Genomic DNA, 5389 nt, shown 5'->3' on the forward strand with positions numbered 1-5389 from the left:
AAAGATTTTAGAGCAGAGCACTTAGAGAACAGTGGTAGAATCGGACAGAGTCAGCATGGATTTGAGTCAGCATAGATTTACGAAAGGGAAATCATTTTTGACAAATCTACAAGAATTCTTCGAGGATATAACTAGTAGAGTTGATGAGGGAGAGCCAGTGGATGTGGTTCACTTGGACTTTCAGAAGGCTTTCGACAAAGTCCCACATAAGAGGTTAGCATGTAAAATTAAAGCGCATGGGATTGGGGATAGTGTACTGCAATGGATAGAAAATTGGTTGGCAGATAGGAAATAAAGAGGAGGAATAAACGGGTCTTTTTCTGAATGGCAGGCAGTGACTAGTGCGGTACAGCAGGGATCAATGCTAGGAGCCCAGCTATTCACAATATATATTAATGATTTAGATGAGGGAACTAAATGTAATATCTCCAAATTTGCAGATGACACAAAACTGGGTGGGAGGGTGAGTTATGAGGGGGATGCAGAGAGGCTTCAGGGTGATTTGGGCAAGTTGACTGAGTAAGCAAATGCATGGCAGATGGAGTATAATGTGGATCAATGTGAGGTTATCCACTTTGGTAGCAAAAACAGGAAGGCAGATTATCATCTGAAGGGCTATAAAGTGAGAGAGGGGAATATGCAACGAGACCTGGGTGTTCTCATACACCAATCACTGTAGGTAAGCATGCAGGTGCAACAGGTGGTAAAAAGGGCAAATGGTATGTTGGCCTTCATCGCGAGAGGATTCGAGTACAGGAGCAGGGATGTCTTGCTGCAATTATGCAGTGCCTTGGTGAGGCCACACCTGGAATATTGCGTGCAGGTTCAGTCTCCTAATCTGAGGAAGGATGTTCTTGTTATATAGGGAGTGCAGCGAAGGTTTACCAGACTGATTCCTGGGATGGCGGGACTGACGTATGAGGGATTGAGTCAGCTCGGATTATATTCGCTGGAGTTCAGAAGAGTGAAGGGGGATCTCATAGAAACCTCTAAAATTCTAACAGGACTTGACAGGGTAGATGCAGGAAGGATGTTCCCGATGGTGGGGGAGTCCATAACCAGGGGTCATAGTCTGAGGATGCGGAGTAAACCTTTCAGGACTGAGATGAGGAGAAATTTCTTCACCCAGAGAGTGGTGAGCCTGTGAAATTCGCTACCACATAAAGCAGTTGAGGCCAAAACTTTATATGTTTTCAAGAAGGAGTTAGATATAGCTCTTGGGGCGAAAGGGAGCAAAGGATATGGGGGGAAAGTGGGAACAGGTTACTGAATTGGATGATCAGCCATGTGCATAATGAATGGCGGAGCAGGCTCAAAGGGCTGAATGGCCTACTCCTGCTCCTATTTTCTATGTTTTTATCACTTAGCAGGAGTTGGCAGTTAACGTGTAAAAACCTTTCTTCCATATCCAAACTGCAATGTCCAAAGGAAACTAGGTACAAACCCAGGCTCACACTTGGAAGAGTGAGAGATACAAAGCAAAACACAGACTACAAGAGACTGACAAGTATAGAGAACACTTAGAGGAGGTATGTAATGTAACAAAAACTGGTAGGGATCGGATCAAACCCTTTCTCACATATTAGAAACTGATAGATATCAACAAAAGCTGATGCTCACATACAAGTTGTTGAAATACATGTGGTGAAGCTCACATGACAATAGCAGAAACAGTCACAATGGCGCAGTGGTTAGCACCGCCGCTTCACAGTTCCAGGGACCAGGGTTCAATTCTGGGTACTGCCTGTGCGGAGTTTGCAAGTTCTCCCTGTGACTGTGTGGGCTTTCGCCGAGTGCTCCGGTTTCCTCCCACCGCCAAAGAAATTGGCCATTGCAAATTGCCCCGAGTGCAGGGAGGGAATATGGGATTACGGTAGGGTTAGTGTAAATGGGTGGTTCTTGGTCGGCACAGATTCTGTGGTCCGAAGGACCTGTTTCAGTGCTGTATCTCAAAATAAAAACTGAAACATACCGAGCAGAAGCCCACTTTCTCACACCAGAAACTCAGGGTGACAATGTGAAGCTGGCTCTCTCCTCCCAGGCACTGACAGGTACAAAAGAAAACATGCAGTAACATACCAGGAACTGAAAAGTACGAAATAAACCCTGATTCGCATACGAGAGACTGGCATGAATGACAGGTGTGGTTACCGAGAATGCTCTGCGCTCCGGAATCCGCCCTGTCTGTTCCAGGAGCGGGGGCACGCAAGCGCGGTTGGGGCTGAGTTCCGTCAGCAGTTGGAGCTCCGGCTCCGGAGCGGGAGCGGAATATTCACAAAGTGCGGGAAGACCGTGCTCATTGCGGGCTCACACAGCTGGAGCAGGGCCTCAGGGCCACAATATAATGGAACAAACCCGTCTGTGTCCCTGCGGATGGCGGCGGTGAAGCTTTTCCTGGTGAGGCTTCTCGGAAACTGCCAGCCAGACATGTCGGGCAACTGGGCAGGGAGCGTCTGTAAATGGATAAGTATTGAGGACTGGGCAGGGAGTGTCTGTAAATGGAGGGAAATGGGGAATGGTCAGGGAGTGTCTGTAAATGGATAAGAATTGAGGACTGGTCAGGGAGTGTCTGTAAATGGAGGGAAATGGGGACTGGTCAGGGAGTGTCTGTAAATGGATAAGAATTGAGGACTGGGCAGGGAGTGTCTGTAAATGGAGGGAAATGGGAACTGGTCAGGGGACTTTTTTTGTTCGTTCGTGGGATGTGGGCGTCGCTGGCTCGATCTCAGCTAGAGTAATGTATCCAGTTATGGGCACCAGGCTTTAGAAAGGACATCACAGCTTTTGAGACAGTTCAGAGGAGATTTACGAGAATGATACCAGAGATGAGGGGTTTCAGTTCTCTGGACTTGCTGGTGAAGCTGGGATTGTTCTCCTCAGAGTAGAGAATGTTAAGGGAAGATTTAATAGAGGTGTTCAGAATCATGAAGGATTTTCATAGGGTAGAGAGGGAGAAACTGTTTCCACTGTCCTGGGGGTCAGTAACCAGAGGACACAGATTTAAAATAATCGGCCAAAAACGTCAAAGACAGTCGAGGAGAAATCTTTTTACCCAGTAACTGATTCGGATTTGGAATGAATTGTCTGACAGGGTGGTGGAAACAGATTCAATTACAACTTTCATAAAGGAATTGGACAAATATTTCAAAGTGAAATTCACCAGAACTATGGGGAAATAGGCAGTGAGCGGGACTAATGGCATAATTTTTTTTTTAGAGATTCAGCACAGGCACAATGTGCCGATTGGCCTCCTTCTGTGCTGTATGATTCTGTGAAATAGTGACAGTCAGGGAAAGTCTGTATAAGAAGGAGAAATGGAGAGGGGTCAGGGAGAGCACGTCACCAAAACTGGGAGATATTGTGTTGAACCGGGAGGATCAGCGTGTTGGGGTTGCCGGGGGGGCGGGGGGGGGGGCGGGGGGGGGGGGTGCGAAGAGAGAGCATGTACACACAGACAGAATCAGCACCTTCAGTGGAAGAGAGGGAGGGGAAGCAGTGAGTGTGGAACTGAACACAGCCAGAGTTAGCACCTTCAGGGGAGGAGAGAGAGGGGAAGCAGTGAGTGTAGAACTGAATCAAGCCAGAGTCAGCACCTTCAGGAGAGGAGAGAGAGGGGAAGCAGTGAGTGTGGAACTGAACACAGCCAGAGTTAGCACCTTCAGGGGAGGAGAGAGAGGGGAAGCAGTGAGTGTAGAACTGAATCAAGCCAGAGTCAGCACCTTCAGGAGAGGAGAGAGAGGGGAAGCAGTGAGTGTGGAACTGAACCCAGCCAGAGTCAGCACCTTCAGGGGAGGAGAGAGAGGGGAAGCAGTGAGTGTAGAACTGAATCAAGCCAGAGTCAGCACCTTCAGGAGAGGAGAGAGAGGGGAAGCAGTGAGTGTGGAACTGAACCCAGCCAGAGTCAGCACCTTCAGGGGAGGAGTGGGAGGGGAAGCAGTGAGTGTGGAACTGAACCCAGCCAGAGTTAGCACCTTCAGGGGAGGAGAGAGAGGGGAAGCAGTGAGTGTAGAACTGAATCAAGCCAGAGTCAGCACCTTCTGGAGAGGAGAGGGAGGGGAAGCAGTGAGTGTGGAACTGAACCCAGCAAGAGTCAGCACCTTCAGGGGAGGAGTGGGAGGGGAACCAGTGAGTGTGGAACTGAACCCAGCCAGAGTTAGCACCTTCAGGGGAGGAAAGAGAGGGGAAGCAGTGAGTGTAGAACTGAACCCAGCCAGAGTCAGCACCTTCAGGGGAGGAAAGAGAGGGGAAGAAGTGAGTGTAGAACTGAACCCAGCCAGAGTCAGCACCTTCAGGGGATGAGAGAGAGGGGAACCAGTGAGTGTAGAACTGAACCCAGCCAGAGTCAGCACCTTCAGGGGAGGAGAGAGAGGGGAAGCAGTGAGTGTAGAACTGAATCAAGCCAGAGTCAGCACCTTCAGGAGAGGAGAGAGAGGGGAAGCAGTGAGTGTGGAACTGAACCCAGCCAGAGTCAGCACCTTCAGGGGAGGAGTGGGAGGGGAACCAGTGAGTGTGGAACTGAACCCAGCCAGAGTTAGCACCTTCAGGGGAGGAGTGGGAGGGCAAGCAGTGAGTGTGGAACTGAACCCAGCCAGAGTTAGCACCTTCAGGGGAGGAGAGAGAGGGGAAGCAGTGAGTGTAGAACTGAATCAAGCCAGAGTCAGCACCTTCAGGAGAGGAGAGAGAGGGGAAGCAGTGAGTGTGAAACTGAACCCAGCCAGAGTCAGCACCTTCAGGGGAGGAGTGGGAGGGGAACCAGTGAGTGTGGAACTGAACCCAGCCAGAGTTAGCACCTTCAGGGGAGGAACGAGAGGGGAAGCAGTGAGTGTAGAGCTGAACCCAGCCAGAGTCAGCACCTTCAGGAGAGGAGAGAGAGGGGAAGCAGTGAGTGTGGAACTGAACCCAGCCAGAGTCAGCACCTTCAGGGGAGGAGAGGGAGGGGAACCAGTGAGTGTAGAACTGAATCAAGCCAGAGACAGCACCTTCAGGAGAGGAGAGAGAGGGGAAGCAGTGATTGTGGAACTGAACCCAGCCAGAGTTAGCACCTTCAGGGGAGGAGTGGGAGGGGAAGCAGTGAGTGTGGAACTGAACCCAGCCAGAGTTAGCACCTTCAGGGGAGGAGAGAGAGGGGAAGCAGTGAGTGTAGAACTGAATCAAGCCAGAGTCAGCACCTTCAGGAGAGGAGAGAGAGGGGAAGCAGTGAGTGTGAAACTGAACCCAGCCAGAGTCAGCACCTTCAGGGGAGGAGTGGGAGGGGAACCAGTGAGTGTGGAACTGAACCCAGCCAGAGTTAGCACCTTCAGGGGAGGAAAGAGAGGGGAAGCAGTGAGTGTAGAACTGAACCCCGCCAGAGTCAGCACCTTCAGGGGAGGAGAGAGAGGGGAAGCAGTGA

The sequence above is a fragment of the Heterodontus francisci genome, unplaced genomic scaffold (genome assembly GCF_036365525.1).
Source record: "Heterodontus francisci isolate sHetFra1 unplaced genomic scaffold, sHetFra1.hap1 HAP1_SCAFFOLD_43, whole genome shotgun sequence".
NCBI lineage: Eukaryota > Metazoa > Chordata > Chondrichthyes > Heterodontiformes > Heterodontidae > Heterodontus > Heterodontus francisci.